This window comes from Rhipicephalus microplus, chromosome X (genome assembly GCF_043290135.1).
Source record: "Rhipicephalus microplus isolate Deutch F79 chromosome X, USDA_Rmic, whole genome shotgun sequence".
NCBI classification, from domain to species: Eukaryota; Metazoa; Arthropoda; class Arachnida; order Ixodida; family Ixodidae; genus Rhipicephalus; species Rhipicephalus microplus.
In genome coordinates, this window is record NC_134710.1 from 348677599 (window position 1) to 348694877 (window position 17279).

General features: G+C 46.3%; 1 protein-coding gene and 1 long non-coding RNA gene across 2 annotated transcripts in view; one reads left to right on the forward strand and one right to left on the reverse strand.

The window, feature by feature from the left end:
• LOC142776336 (uncharacterized) overlaps positions 1–5803 on the forward strand; it is a 65209-nt gene extending 59406 nt beyond the window's left edge. Inside the window, exon 5 of the long non-coding RNA XR_012887463.1 lies at positions 5573–5803. This is a non-coding gene — a long non-coding RNA (uncharacterized LOC142776336). The remainder of the gene's footprint in view (positions 1–5572) is intronic.
• Positions 1–17279, reverse strand: part of LOC119161154 (RYamide receptor) — a 425715-nt gene that overhangs the window by 295680 nt on the left and 112756 nt on the right. The gene's annotated exons all lie outside the window — the stretch shown is intronic.

Below are 17279 nucleotides of genomic sequence, written 5' to 3' on the forward strand. Positions count from 1 at the left end.
TCCTTGATCGCTTATTACACTCTACAACAACGCGTACCGCACTAGCTGCGCTGTTTTCTGTGACCTTCCTTTGTCAAGTGCTCGAAGATTCCGGTAGCATGCTTGTACAATTGAGCTTGCTGGCTAGGTTAAGCTACTGTGCATGAGTCCGGCTTTAGAGACATGAAATAGAGTCTCTCTTGTTAATGCGTATGCCTGGTGGCCTGGTATTCAGTTGGGACTTCAAAAGGACTAGGAAAACTGACCGCCATGTCTAGATGCGGCCGCTTGCTCTCTGATCATTCGGCAGGAACCCATAGCTCGCCACCCACTGTCCTGCCTTTGGGAGCGCGGGTAAAGAGCTTGCTCCACCTTGCCGCGCTGTATAGACCCGAGGGAAAAAGGATGCTAGCTGAAATGAAGTCGTGCGCGAATGTACTCGCTTCCCGACCTCTGTGCGTGTGGGACGTCCGTAAACCATCGCTCCTGCGTACACGTATACATAGCCGCTCTCTTTTCGAAAGCATTACTCTGTTCCCACTTGTCCACAACCTGTCCGGCATGTTTGATTGGCCACAACATCGTACGTGTATGACGCAGCGAAGCCTCCAGCCGTTATTAGTGACTGCTGCGCAGATGAACAGTTGTCTTTATGCATTTTGCGGCCTTTCCCCAAGAGAAGCGTGACTTCTTCGAGCGAGGCATCTGAAGGATCGGAGACTTGAAATTGGTATTACGGACTGTTGGACAAAGATCGAGAACCAACCCTCTCTGCTTTCAGCTTATGCCTGGGTAAACTAAAAGAAAATATGAATAATCTGCTCGTTTTCACTTTGCTTTTCTGATTCAGCTTCATTTATGAACAATCTTTACTTTGGTTCAACCACTCGGCTGGGAAGCTGGAAGGTAAGTCTATATACCAAAACATGGCTTCTAATCGCCGCACCATTAAGTGGCCTTGGACTCAGAACCCATTCCTTAGTGTGCAAGTTCATTGATATGAACGTTTCAATGGAAACGGGGTCGAATATTGTCGGGTGCTATGGAGCTTTCATTTTTGTTCTAAGTAATTTTCATTCTTTAAAGCCATGATTCATCATCACTTATAAATTTTCGCAGACTCTATTAAAGGCATTATACAAAGGCAGCACAAGGACATTACTAGACACGGCGAATAAATACATATTTGTGAAGCAATGTAAAAAAGTTTGCATTCTTTAAAACAACTAATGTAACTGTAAAGAAGAAAATAAAGAGAAATAAAAGACAACCCAACAACCTAGCCAAAAAAAAAGAACATTTTTCTAAGACACCCAAAATAATTCCATTCTTTAGCTTGCATCGCCGGGTGACGATAAGCCACTGTCCTTCTAAACCATCGGTCTACTTCCCTTTGTGTCAGTCATTAAAATGGACGCATCTTTGAAAATATTTGGCAACGTAAATAGTTTCGGTGTAACCATTGCAATCATGGACGCTTTGCTTTCGGTTTCTCTACTGAACTGGGTTCTATTTTGATTACTCAGCAAGAATCACTTATACCCGCTTTGTTTTTATTTGAACCTGGCCACGGGCTTTCCTTGTGAAGGACCTCAATGCTCCCATTTTACCTGACCTTTTTTAGACAACAACATAACTACTTTACATACGTGATGACTGCGGCAAATAATGCATCGCTACCCATCGTGAAATGTCTGCCGCCACTGGGAAACAATAGCCACATGGAGCTACAAAATGTCTCCTTTCTTGTCTTTCTGAGAATTTGCTGACATTTTTTTAAACACGCTGTGTAAGCCGACTTATATTTATTTACCTTCTAGAATCGTGCTTGGCAGGCGTATAAGGCATACTACTTTTCCAGACAGCAGTTTTGGAAACATATGGAAAATCGAAAAAGTTGAACAGATCCCGCGCAGCTAGACATTACGTGCTAGATCGACGTCTTGGTGTATTATTCATTATTTGCGGGTATATCGAGGGCTTACTGGGTTGGTCGAGTTCAATAACGTCTAAAGGATACAGCTCCTGATCCCATGTAAGATTGCTACACTTGTTAAAGCCCGCATATTTGATACATTCATTGAAACGAATTGCACGCTACCGCACGATGAAGTGCGTAGGACGAGAAGCGGTCAACATCGTACTCCTCCAGGTTCTAACGACGTACGACTATAGCTTGCTGCGTCATAGCCGTACATAAGTAATGTTTGTTGCATTGTTATGAAAGCGGTTAGCGAGGTCTGCAACCATATTTCATGTTTCCCCGAGATCACTATTGCACGGGGTCTGTGGTGGGGTACTTGACTGCCACGCAAAATGGCGGGGTTCAGTTCGGACTCAAACTGTGATTTCTATTCTTCACGTGTGTCCAAGTTTTTTTTTTTTTTTACGGCACGGGCTCCCCAACGCTATCGCGTGAACATTTCTTAAGTGTTTTCTCGCTGTTCCTTAGTTGATTGATTGGTCTACATAAACTTGCAATGTCCCGAAAGAGTTCTCCCGAGCTCGTAAGGTCAGAGTCACCCTTAATGGAATGGTCCCCCGTTCCAGGATTTCTCTGGCCTCGATCGCCTCCCGGGTCCCAGCAAAGAGTCCTCCTTGGTTGTCTAGGTCCCGAGCAGAGATCTTGGTCTCCCGGTATATAAAGTGTGGCGGATACCCGGATTTCATGGGCCCTCGTGGGCGGGTATGTGCCACAAGACTGAGGGAAAGGATTTCAGGAAATACGCGACTATCGTGTTTCAATATTTATTCTCATAATCTGATAATGTGATTCGACATTCACTAATATCCCCCTGTGCTATATATATATATATATATATATATATATATATATATATATATATATATATATATATATATATCCACCCGGCTGCGGTGGTCTAGTGGCTAAGGTACTCATCTGCATCCCGAAGGTCGCGGGATTGAATCCCGGCTGTGGCGGCTGCATTTCCAATGGAGGCGGAAATGTTGTAGGCCTGTGTGCTTACCTTTGGGTGCACGTTAAAGAACTCCAGGGGGTCGAAATTTCCGGAGCCCTCCACTACGGCGTCTCTCATAATCATATGGTGGTTTCGGGGCTTTAAACTCCGCATATCAATCAATCAATCAATCTATCTATCTATCTTAAACCACCGTCATGGTCAACGTTCAGTCAGTCGGCAAAGAAATGCTTCACATTAATTGATTGATCAATTGGTTGATTGATTATGTGAGGTTTAACGCCATAAAACCGTCACATGACTATGAGACGCCATAGTGGAGGGCTTCGGAAATTTCTACTTCCTGGGGATCTTCAACATGCACCAAATCTGAGCACACGAGCATATATATACAGCAGCCCCAGCTGCAGCGGCTTCGTGGAAAACGGAGCCGCGGCAGCCGTGATTTTATCCTGCCTTATGCGGGTCAGCAGCCGAGTACCTTAGCCACTGGACCTCTACGGCGAGGTTTCGCTAATATTTACGCATTTGTTTATTAAAGCTTGGCTTTAGTGAACAAACGTGTAAATATTAGCCTTTCTATGAAGTGGGTGCATTGGCGGAATGACCCACTAAGTTATTTTCAGCGGAATGACCGAAATGACCCGCTAGGCCTATAGCATGTTTCTGAAGGGCTTTAACTGAGAACTCATACGAGTGGTGACAGCTATATACTTAGGAGGGGAAAACACAAACATGCTTCAGTAGAAGTATTCTGGGGCACTGTAAAAGTTGGCATAATCATTCCGAAGTCCACTCTTACCACGTATCCCTTAATATCGTGGTATTGGTGGGTAAAATCGTACTGTAATATATATATATATATATATATATATATATATATATATATATATATATATATATATATATATATATATATATATATATATATATATATAACATTTTTCGAACAACTGCTTTAAAATTAGCTTTATAGAATTCAATGTTAGTTTGTGTACATGAAGCACAGCCCCCCTCCCCTCTCTCAGCTAGGCACTTCATCTCGGCACCGGCTATGTGATTTCGACGATTCCACTTTCGTGCGTGCGTTCAACGACGCGTATCACCAGGCTTAAGCATATCGCAACCCGGGAACGACACTTACTACGAAGTAAATTTTCTCATAAAGTGCAGCGAGTTCACCCTTTCAACATAATTCTCAAACTACGCGGTGGCGTTGAGCAGATCTAGAGCTCTTCGACGTCGCGGATAAAACATTTATGAATGTCGATAACGACTTCAAGCCTAAAAAGGTGAGATAGGTACTTGGCTCATCAGGATATCACTCCAATACAAACCATCTCGCGAGGAACAAAAGCAGTTGGATATCCAGGTCATATATGAAGCTGTGGGGCTCAATAGTGGTGTACTCGGTTTGAAACGTCGTAGAACCAGTCAAGTGGCAACTCGAGATACCAGCCGGAGTCAGCGCTGCATAAAAAGGCCACACTTCCGGCAGTTTGTGCAAGGCCATCCACGTGTAAACTGCCTCCGCTTAATGCTTCACAATTCAGCGCCAAACGCAAGCAATCGACAGTGTGTGTACTAGAGGAAGAAAAAAAAAAAAAGACGCGTATGTTGAGAATGGAAATGCAAACCATCCAGCATGCGACCTAGTTCGGAACTCATGGGCGAGGCGACAAGTTTTCTCGATTCATCTTGCAGAAAGGGTCACGTTTGAATAAACAGCAGATAGTGCATCCGCATTAAGAAGAGGCACATATAACTAGATCATGCATAGAAACTCTAGGCGAAGTTGCCCTATAGAGGAATGACCATTCGACCTTCGATTCCCTCTCGGTTTTCAACGGGAAAATTGAGCCCGGTCAACGATCCACGCAACTAACCGCTCGTTCGTGCTCTTCTTCTCGATGAACCGCTCAGTGTTTCACCGATATAAGTGAAGCCCAAATATTTCAACAGCAGCATTCCACTCGCCATGACCTCATTTACTACTCGCCTCTTTTGCATTGTCTTTCTTATGCCACCGCTTATTTTTTCCATAACCCGCTTGCTGTATCTATTTTTTTTTGTTTTTTTGCTCTCATGGCTAGCCACGTCCATTCTATATGCAGCGGCGAAACCTTATGCAATGCTTCATTCCCCTTATTATCTCTCATATGTCTCGCCTATTTATTGATACTGCACAAAAACTCTTGTTTTTTTTTACTATTGCAAGTATGGTGAAAAGCCGGTTAGTACTTTTCACTAATCCAGGTGTCATTTTCCTTGCGCTTAACTGCGAACTTGCCATAGTTTTGAGCACAACTTGACGGGGCACCGGACATTTGTGACTTCTCGGGTGCGTAGCTTCCTTGGTTTCACAATTCAAAAAATAACCCAGTATTCTTTTTATCGTGCCTTTAATTACTCTTGGTCGTATGCACACTTCAGCGGTGTTCTTAACGCAAGCATAGGTTGTTTACACGAACACTCATACCTTGCAGTATTGCTGCTATGCTTTGATGTAGTAGTTTTTGGTTGTGGAGCGAAACGTTTCATTCAAAGAGAGCGTAATGCTGTCCCTCCAATTTGCGTTTACAATGAAGTTTTTTTTTTACTTTTCTTTGCTTCTGATAACTCTGATATTGTCCTTTTTCTTCCACATACAGATAAACGGGTGGTAGGAGCAAGTTTCGTCGCAAGAGCCCCGTATTGGGCGTGAGGACATACCGTGGCACCACCATGCGGAGGCATCCCTGTGACTTACGTGGTTGGACAGCTCCACTACCCTATCGCGCACAGCCCGCAGCCACTTTCGCCTCTTCTTTTTTTATTGTTATTCTTGTTCTTGGCTCGACGAAATCAGGAAAACACTGCTGCAGCTTTTCCCTGACTGTACGAAGTACTAAATCACTGCATAGGGAAAATGTTACGCTTCTCAAAATGCCTGACAGCCGGCATCGTCTCCTAAGACCACCTAAATGAAAAAAAAAACACGGTGGCCGAGCACGCTGCCTCTGTAAAAGGTGACTCATTCCGTGTTGCGTTGAAGGATAAAATAGGCATTAACGGTAAAGAAACTTTGCAACAAGAAGTGCGCGCAACCACGCTACTTCAGTGATTGTACATTTGTATCCCAAGATAGGCGGTGGTTGACATGACAAGGATATGCGAAAATTACACTTATGTTTAGCACCCATAAACATACGAAGCACAGCGCAAGCGGATTTCTCGCTTTGTGGGAAGCAACATAGTATTCTTACAGCCGCAACCTTTCTGTTATGAATGCGGGCAAACGTGAGAATCACGCTCTCGTCTGCCTCATTCAGAGTTGTAACTTTTCTCTGCGGCACGAGCCTAATAGTTATTGCGCGAAATTTCTACACTAGTAACGAGTTGAATATTCGATCACCATCTAGCCATGCATGGGTGAAAATTATGAATGATTGATTCAGTTCCAGAGCTTTTTCAATAGGATAAATCATGATTTCAAACATGCGACCAGCCAGTGGCATTGTTTTACGCTCTTGAGCAGGCTGGGAAGTCATGCGTACTGTGATATAAACGCCAATTTACTGTTTTAGTAAAATTGCCTGTGTCCAGGTTTGTTCTCCTTTTTTCAATATAATTCACAAGCTGTGTGATATTTCACGGCAGCTCTTGAAAGACGAAGAAGTTTTTGAAACTGACCACGTTTTGGCCTGTAGATCAAAACAACATTAGGAGGGAGTGACAGTGACCATGGGCCCATTCTACAGGCGTAATCTATAATAAAGAAACTCAGTAAGCTGAAGTCACGGACGGGAGGTGCGTTGGTATAATTTTTTGTTTCGGAGGGGGCACCACATTGACTGGAAATGGGGGCCGGGCCGGCAGGTGTGGGCAACCGTTATATGTGTGCTATATACCATGGGAAAATTTCAGGGGCGGGGGGGGCACGGACTTTCTGTACCACTATCTGGCTACGCCACTGGCGGGTGGAAACTCGCGTGGATGGGTACACACAGGGGATGGACGCTTGGGGAGGAGGATGGCGGTGGCGCAGACTACGGTAAAAATTACCATGGCGAGGAAAGTAACCTTTAGCAACGATTAGAGCCGCAGATATATGGTTTAAAAAAAGTTTCGTCGAGCGCGGTGGCCGAACACGCAGAAGCAACTGGCCACGAAATAGACCGTAATAGGTTAAAAATAACGAAAACAATAGAAAGGAACAGGACTTCGTGGCTATATATATTGATTCCGTTCATTCAGAGTCCAATTTGAGAACATACATATTCAAACTTTTTGCACATTCATTTTCCACCGTGAACGAGGCTTCCGAAGCTCGAAATAACAACAACAAAAAAGACAGGGTGACAGTGGCACTGCAACTGGCCGCGACAGCGGCATTGCGTACGTACCGCACTGTGGGACGCCACCGGTAACATTTACTGCAACTTGCCGCATTGTGTAGTCTGCATAATTCCACACAGATGAAGTCAGAGCGATAGAATCCTGTTCAAAATTGAAAACAACGCGAAGTTGCTGTTAAAAAACAGTGCACCCAAACGCCAGCTTTCCTTCGTCAAGGTGAGGCGAGATCACGTGATCCAGCTATGGACGTCACAGCGATTGCAGTGCTCGCACCTCCAGTGTTGGGCCTCGCGCCCAATAGCAACAACACGTGTCTAAATTAATTTACGGCCCCACCGTGGTGGTCTAGTGGTTAAGGCACTCGGCGGCTGACCCGCAAGCCACAGGATTGAATCTCGGCAGCAGCGGCTTCATTTTCAATGGAGGCGAAAATTCTGTAGGCTGATTTTCTGCGTGCTCTGATTTGGGTGCATGTAAGGAACCCCAGCTGGCCAAACTTTTCGGAGCCCTCAACTACGGCATCTCTCATAATCATATGATGAATTTGGGTCGTTAAACCCCACACACCAATAAAATTACTTTACGGGTTCATAACCACCGCCTGGCAGTTGCGCATCTATTCTGAAATATTGGCCGAGAGTGAGGACATACACAGACACACATATGTATTAGCACATATACCAAGAGACGAAGTTGTCTGGTTTAAAACCTAGCCCGCGGTGACGCATACGCGGTAACCTGGGTTGTCTAAGCCACACCACCGTTAAGTCGTGTCTTGTTACATGTACCCAGTGGTGCATGTTGTCGGCTCGGCTATACAGCGTCAGTGTAGGCATTAACACGGGCTGTCTGCATATATCCTAGTGTACAACGAGCGAGGAAGAGACAAATGTGTCCAACCGCATATAAGCAGAAAACGGTCAATTTATTCTTTCTTGAGACTCCTCATTTGCCACCTTGTATGACTTTTTAAAATAGGTGTCATTTCTCTTTGTAGATAATTATACTCTTTTAGGATAGTCGTGGGGCCCATAAGACAGTTCATGTGTCTCTTCAAGGAGAGTCGTGTATGTGAGGGGCCCTGACTCGCCGGAAGGAGTAATAAGAATTGTACTCTGCTTTTTTTTTTGGCGTTCACATGGCAGCGGCTAAAATGTGTCCTTTTGAGGCGTTGAGTGAGGACAAGTTATACGCGTCTGTCGATAGTAAAAGTTTAAATTCACAGCAATATGTTCATGTTCAGCCACTAGTAACCTAAACAAAATAAATAAAATTGCGGATATTTATTTTTCAGGAGGAAGTGCGTTTGCTCCAAAGCATTTCGTGAATCCGCCAAGCAGTGTGGGCGTCTGCGCAAAAGAGTACACCATGGACAAAGCGCCCAACACCATGGAGAAAGCCCCCAACCTTCCTCGAGCACTTTCAATCTTCTATGACGTATGCTTGCGCCACGATTATAAACATAGACAATAGAAACATATCTGAGTCTATTGACTAAAATCGTTAGAGTTACTATGACCTACTTTACGTCAATAGCATTACTTTTCCTATTCTATCTTGAAAAAATAGTGTTATGCTAATCTGAGCATTGAGTCCAAATTAGTGTTACTTTAATATACTGTTACGAGACTAATTAACGAAGTTAAACCGAGATTTATTTATAGGGGACGAACGGCAAGTGCGTGCCGGTGTTGTGCGTCGTTCTTTTTTTCGCCCTTCTGCTGTTGTTCTACTGTTCGTTCACTTGATTGAAACCACTGTAACATTTCTCCCCTTGCAGACGAAGCCCTCCGGGTGAGAAATCAGCTGGGCAGTCGCTGCCCAGCTACATGAGTAATTCATGCGTAACTACAGGCTTAACTTTGGTCTTGGATGACTTTCTCTAATTAGCAGTGAGGCTTGCAATTCGGTAATTTACCTCACCAAGACGCTCAGTTATGACAAACGGTTCAACATATTCGGCGAGTAGTTTCTGGCACAGTCCGCATTTACGAAGAGGAGTTAATATCCACACTAAGTCGGAAGGTTCCTTTGTTGCTTGGCGGTGTCTGTGATCGTATCATGATTTAAACGATTTTAGAGAAGCCAGAGTTGGCAATCTATAGTGAGTCGCTGAGCTTCCTCCACCCGGCATAGTATTTCCGGGATACAAGCGTCGCGATGACTAGAGAAAGTAAGTATTGTATCCACGGTGTACCTGGCTGGACGAGAGTAAAGAAGGAAGAATGGGCTGCATCCAGTGGCCTCATATTGTGCGGTGTTATACATCCATTACATGTTTGTAAACACAGGTAGGCGGACGTAAAAATTGTGCGTAAAGTTATAGCGTCATCCGCACGTAACTTCCGCTCACAATTTCTGGCGGGAAAGCCTGACTCTATGCTCCGCGCTATAAGCACTGAGGGCTGTGATGTGCGCCAACAAACTAAATGATGTGAGGCACGACTCGCCGTCACAATCTGTGTATTCTGCCAGTGATTACTTCAAGAGCCCTACCCCCATATTCAGACACGCTGCTTGATTTGATCTTGACTTGCCAGCGACTTCAATGCAGCACAAACGCGTTGCGAACGCGCTGCCTTGAAGGCGGTTTCAAGTCAAGTTCAAGTAGCGTTTCTGAATACGGGGGTTAGCGCAGCCGGTCAGCAGCGCACGCAACCGATGAGCCCGCATCGGGGACTAGTGCACCCATTTCTCGGCTGCAGCACATTTATTGCGATGGTCCTCGTCAAGCGGAAACCGATAAAAACCTATTCTACCTTTCTTTTGCCTTTCAGCACATCCAACCGCGACGCAGCTCGTCGGCATATCGTTTTCTTTTTCTTGTTGCTTGCACCATCGAAAACGCAGCAGGAACTGCGGTAGGCAGAGCATCTTTTCCCTACACCAAGCGAAACCAAACGCCTTACGACAGCGCAACTGGATTTTCGTGATGTATCGTCAGTGGAATTCGTATATAGACCTATGCCTTGTTTGTAAACATGGTAGGCGCTTAGTGACGTCACGGTGCATTGGCTCCGCCCAGTCGTCCCAGCGGAAAGCACCACACCAGCCTCTATGAAAACATGACGACGAGCGCAGCAGGTGCGCAAGCTGCCATCTAGAACAGCGAATCAAGACGCCTCTCGCATGTTTACAAGCGGCGGCAGCAACAGAGGAAGGTGCAGTGGCTGTAGATGGGTTCTGAAATGAACAAATGAGCTATGTTGACGTGTAGCTCTAGCTTTGAGAACCTCACCAAAACATATGAGGTATTTCAACTGCGGCAGTGTAGCTCATTTGCGAAATGTCATTGTCGTTGCTGCAACCTACACCACACGTGCACACTTTAATTTGTACTAATGCAAGGACTGACCCAGTTCACCAAGAGGCTCTACAATACAATATGCAAGTGCGCGGTGTAAAAATATGTGGCCATGAATCGTTGCAGTAAATCATCGCATATAATATTGTACCGGAGAAGTTATTCATGCAAATGACCAGAGCAACTTCGGCGATACTTTCATCGGCAATTCACTTGCGATAATGCTTCAACAACATGCTTTGGACAATAAGGTTACGTACTTGTAAGACCAGAGAGAGAGATAAATAGAGAGGAGAAGCAGGGAGGTTAATAACCAAGCTTGGCTCGGTTGGCTACCCTACACTTGGGGTGGGGGAAAAGGAGAATAATAGAACGGAAAGAGACAGAAAAGAAGAGGAGTAAGAAAGAGAAGCATAAATAGTCAGCTCGAGACTGCACAGTACGGCAACGCACAGTTCTTTCACAAGCGGTCGTGAAGTTTGGTGGTCCTTAAAAAGTACAAGAGGGCTTTCGTGGCTTTGCGCGTATGGGAAGCCGTCGGCCAAGGTCCCAGGATCTTCTCTTCTGTAATCGGCCATGAATCCAGCTGACAAAGCTTGGCTTCCATAATACGTCGTTCGGTCTGGTATGCTGGGCAATGACATAGAATGTGCTCAAGCGTTTCCTCGCAGGCGCAGATCTTGCATGCCGAAGTGCTCGCCATTCCAAGGAGACGAGAGTACGAATTCGTAAATGCCACGCCCAACCTCATGCGACACATTAAAGTTTCAGCGCATCGTGGGAGCCCGGATGGCAAACGAAGTTGCAAGTTTGGGTCGATCGAAAACAGGTGCGTGTTGGAGAAACCCTGCGTATTCCATTGTAGGAGAGATATACGGTGAGCAAGTGATTGTAGTAGCCTTGCAGCGTCCGTTCTCAAGAGTGGTATGGGCGTGCGCTGGTCTAGGTCATGAGCCGATCGAGCAGCTTCATCCGCGCGGTCATTGCCGATGATTCCGCAATGACTCGGCAACCACTGAAATACAATATCGTGACCTTGCGCGAGCGCTTCGTGGTAGTCGTGCCTTATCTGATATACTGATTGTTCATGTAACCCGTGCTGCATAACAAACCGTAATGACTGTAAGGCTGACCTGGAGTCGCAAAAGATGGCCCATTGGTTAGGTTGCTGGCAAACAATGTACTTCACTGCACCTTGAAGTGCTGCGAACTCTGCTGCTGTCGACGTCGTGGTGTGAGAAAACTTGCACTGAAGCGACACATTTTAGATGGAACAACCACTGCTCCTGTGGAGCTGTTGAAATCAGTGGAGCCATCGGTGTAAACATGTATGCGGTCGAAGTACCTTTCGTCCAACAGACGCAAAGTCAATTGCTTCAGGGCTAGCGTTGACATGCGTGCCTTCTCAAAGATTCCAGGAACTGATAAGCGCACGTCAGGTTGACGAAGAATCCATGGAGCAGTTGCTGGATGCATCGCAAGTTTGAAGCCAGGCGGTAGTATGCCCTGATGTTTTCTCACGATACCGCAGTACGAAGAATGGGGCCTCCGAGCTGTCAAACACGCTAATTGATGTGACGGTAGCCGTGATAAATGCCGAATGTGCGCTCTCAGCGTCTCGACAATGATGTGTGTTGTGACCGGTTGTTCTTGTGCAATAACAATAGTTGACACTGTCGATGAGCATCTTGGAAGGCCAAGGCATGTCCGAAGTGCTTGGGCTTGAACGCTTGGCAGTGCACGGATGTTAGTCTTGCACGTGTTGGACAGGACAGGAAGGCTGTACCGGAGAGTTCCGAGAAAGAGGGCTGTGTACAGCTGCAACATGGAGTGCACGGATGGGCCCCATGATTTTCCGGCGATGAACTTGAATACATTCTCAATGCCAATGAGCTTTTTTTTTCAGATATGTGACATTCGGGCTCCAGGTTAGGTCACAATCTACGATGACGCCTAAGAATCTATGAGTGCTCTTATATGGGATTGATCTGCCATCGATGCACAATGAGTAGAAAGACATCGGTTTGCGTGTAAACGCCACCGCTGCGCATTTTTCTGTGGTGATAGTCAAACCTTGCTGACGAAGGTATGTCGATGTCATTGTTGCCGCTTTCTGTATTCTTGCGCGCACTTGAGGCCGTGTCACGCCGGACGCCCAAATGCAGATATTGTCAGCGTAGAGAGATATATAAGCCGTCTGTGGCAGCATTTCGGTGAGCCCCACGAGAACCTGGTTGAAAAGTGTTGGACTCAAAACACCACCTTGTGGCACCCCACGACTTGTGAAATACTTATTCGTAGACCCATCTTCAGTTAAAACGAACATGGATATCTTTGTGAGGTAGCTTCTTACCCATCGAAATACATGACCTCCAAGTTCAGCTGCTTCAAGAGCATTGAGAACAGCCTCGTGGGTCACGTTGTCATAGGCACCCTTCACGTCTAAGAACAGAGCTACCGACAGGCGCTTCTGAGCTTTCTGATGCTAAACAGAGGTCACTAAGTCAATAACGCTATCAACTGAGGACAGACCTCGTCGAAAACCAGCCATAGCATCAGAATAGATGTTTTAATGTTCCCGGTACCATTCTATGCGTGTAAGCAGCATCCTCTCCATGACCTTGCCAACGCAGCTTGCTAGTGCTATAGGCCGGTATGATGCCAAATCGAATGGAGACTTTCCGGGCTTCAGCAAAGGCACCAGGCGACTACACTTCCACTCATCAGGCACCATTCCATCATGCCAAGACTTATTGAAAATGTCCAGGAGACAGCGCTGTGCCTTCGGGCCTTGGTGACGTAGGGCAGTATAAGTCACTCCATCCGGACCTGGGGACGATGAGCGTCTGCATGTGTTCAATGCCGCATGAAGTTCTTCCATGGTGAATGCAACCTCCATTTGCTGATCTCGTGCGACTGGAACATCCTGTGGCAATAGATCGATCGGTATAGTGATGTCGCCGGCGATCTTTGCGCAAAATTCCCCAGAAACATCAAGCTGTGAGCGACATTAATGTAGCGCCAGAGTGGCGAAGGGTGGCGCTGTTGCGGATGCGAGTGAATACCTCGAAGAGTCCTCCATACGGGAGACAAGGGCTTTCGAGGGTCAAGCGAGTCACAAAAATTCTTCCACCGTTGTTCATAAAGTTTGTGCATTCGACGCTGGATTTTTTTCTGAATGCGTATGGATTCTCTGAGGTCAAAGATACATTTTGTGCGTCTGTATCGTCTTTCGGCACGTCGGCGGACCGCTCGAAGTGGTTCCAACTCTTGGTCGAGTGCCGTGCGTCTCGATTCTTTCGAACATATCTTCATGGAAGTCTCCATTGCACAACTAATCACTTCTTCAATGGATTCCGGTGGTTCGTGCATGCACTTGCTCTCCACTGATATCTGAAACTCTTCCCAGTCAATAAGTCTTGAATGTCCAGGGGAAGGAGAATCGTCCAAACCTCTTACTGTCACGTACGGGGGGATATGGTCGCTGCCATGTGTTCCAATATCTGTGAACTATTGGACTTTCGTGACAATGCTATGCGACACTAATGTCAAGTCCAGGTAACTGCTGTAAGTTACTCCTTGGAGTTTGTATGTTTGTATGTGCAAACTGAAATAAAGATTTTGATTTTGATTTTTGATTTGATAAGTAGGGCTGCGTCGTTCAGCACCTGAAGCCCGTGCTCTGATGGGAGATCAACTAGGTCCGTGCCTTTTTGATTTGTCCTGATGCTTCCCCACAATGGATGATGGGCGTGGAAGTCACCCATCAATATCCAAGGGGCTGGAGTCGTTGCAAATATACCATTCAATATCTGTTGATCTAGTCGACCTGACGGCGCTATATGTGCGCCTATCCGCGTAAACGACAACTTCTTTTTAACATATAGACACACGTAGTGATTTATATTGTGAGACTCTACTCTTTGGAGAACGTAAGTGAGTTCTTTACGGATGTACACAGCAACTTGACTTCGCTCAATGCACGATGAAGAAACGAACGATTCATAGCCCGACAGACGAAGTATTTTTGAAAAATGCGGCTCACAAATGATGATGATGGGAAACCTATTTTTGGAAATGAATTGTCTGAACTCAGGCATTTTTGGCTGTAGATCTCTTGCGTTCCACTGAATTATGGCAGCACGCTTGACTTTTTCTCGGAAAGACTGATGCGGTCTATGGTGCGCCATCTTGTTACTGAAGTCCGGCAAGAACTGGTTCTAGTGTATCCAAGATTTGCAGCGTGCATTTAGCGGCAGGGATCTGTAGACTATCCAATAGAGGGCGAATAACACTTATGAACGACCTCAATACAGAAAAGACTTGTACCTCTTGGGCGGACAGACTGCCTGCTGGGGGCATATTCGTTGTTAACTGTCGATATTGTGGTTCCGTAGACACGTGTACCCGCGGTAAAGTGGGCCAGTCAATGCCGGATGTTCTCTGTAGCGCCACAGTGTCTTCCGGCACCTCTGGACGTACCCCACCTGGTGGCGGGGGCGGGGGAGGTCTCTGTGGTCGTGGCGGTGGTGGTGGCGGCGGTGGCGGAGTTAGTGAAGGCACCTTCGGCACAGGACTGCTTTTTCTTTTCTTCGAGCACCGCCGGTGACGGGAACGCCGTCGTTGAACAACCGTTACCGCTTCCTTTCGTGAGGATCCGTATTTAACCATTTGTCTCAAAATGCTCCTCTCTTTCTTCAGTACTGGGCAGTCTATGGACGAGGTCTCATGGTTCCCGTTGCAGTTGCTGCATTTTAGGAGAGTTGCTTGGCAAGCCTCTGCTTTGTGGGGTCCGGCACAACGTGGGCATGCTTGCTTGTTGTTGCACACAGCACTAACATGAGTTGTGGCACTGTAGTGGTCTTGGGATGTATGGTCGGACAACGTGACGAAAATGACCATCCTTTACATGTAATGGGATCCAATCACCTCTGAAGGTCACCTTGATGCAACGGGATTTGGCAAGCCGGCATACTTGCAATACGTCCGTTGCCCCCGTAGCTGGCTTTATCATAACAGGAAGGTCTGCGTTCGGTATGGAAACATCAACGTCATAAATGACGCCTGTCGTTGTGTCACTATCCTGCGAAATTTAAGTTCTGAGATAGATTCCTCCAAGCTCCGTGACAGTTCGCAGGGTATGTAGCGCAGCCGGGTGCTCAACGTCTAAGGCCAAGATATTCTTCCGTGGGTTGAGTCTAATATCCTTTATCTCATTACGCACAATAGCTTCGAGACGCGCTGATATCACTTGCCTGTTCATGTTCTTCAGGTTGATCGAAGAGTCGACAGGAACAAAAAGTATGGTATGGCGTTCAGAACTGCACGCCGCCTTCACGGTAGAGACGCTAGCTGGCGAAGACGCGCTGACCATTCTTCTTTTAGCTTTACGCTTCACTGCAGGAATGAAATCATCGTCGCTGTCTTCACTACTCACCGTGTACAGTTCAGTGCTGTAACTGGTGCTGTCGTCCTCCCGGCTGTTGCGTTTCCTTGAGGTTGACATCGAAGGTGACGCCAAGTCCGGATGGCGTACGGTGGGGCCTGGATCCATCACTGCCCGCAGGAGAGCGATGATCCTCGGATAGAGCGTAAATTCACACAAAAACACCAAACGAATTAGGCAGCGTTCGGCAGAAATACACTTCGTCGTAAGGTCCACGGCTCAATTCGTATGCTCAAGCCAACGCCGCAAAATGCGTACGACTGAGCAAGTTTCCCGCGTGATGTTTTTTGTGTGAATTCACACAGACGTGAAAATCTAGTGAAGCACACCTGAATCAGAACAGCCCTCTCCGATACACTTATGTCAGGTTTGTCATTGCAGCCGCATATAATCAGAAAAAAGCATAGCCTAAGTCATCCTTTCGTTCGCTGTTGCTTTAATGAACCGTCCCCACGCAGAAAGAAACAGATGCTCGTTCGTTGGCTCGATGACCGAATGACACCTTTAGTTCACGCCAGTATGGCGATATCATTTTGACGTGTCGAAGACTTTTGCGGTTATATCAACAAAGGCTACCGTGAAAAATGCTTCGCATATTGCAGTGCTATCCAGAACGTTAACGGGCTTTGAGGCAAACGTGCTCGATACTCCTCCATGGCTTATTTAAAAAGAAAACACAATTTCATGGCTTATTCTAATGCTTGAGAGAGCTAATCGCTTTTTATGGGTAAGCCGCTTCAAAACATAACCGGTAAGGTGGCATCGAAGACAAGTTCTCGCGTTTCACAGCTGTGGTATCGGCAATGGTTTTCGTCAATAGAGAACTAAAAAAAGATAAAAAAAGACCTGGTCCGTTTTTCTTATGCCTTCCCGTGAAAATCACCGAGAAAGTTTGCCGGTACAACACTCTTTCTTCTTTGCACGGCCACAAACAGCGCATGCGCCAGCAAAAACACACACACAAAAAAAAAGCTGCGGTAGGCGCCGCCGCTTTTGCCTACCAAGTGAAACCAAACGCCCGACATTAGCGCCACCACCACTTCATGATGTGTTTCAAGTGGAATTTGTCTATAGGCGAATGAGATGAACGGAAGCACTTTGTCCCACATCTTCTGGTTCGAGCTTACGTATACATAGGTATCATGCTCACAAGTGTTCGATTGATGCGCTCAGTGAAGTCATTGGTCTCAAGGTAATAAGAGGTTGATTGTCGCAGATTGGAGGCGCGCAGACGCTGAAGTTCTTCGACCACTTCAGCCTGACTACGATG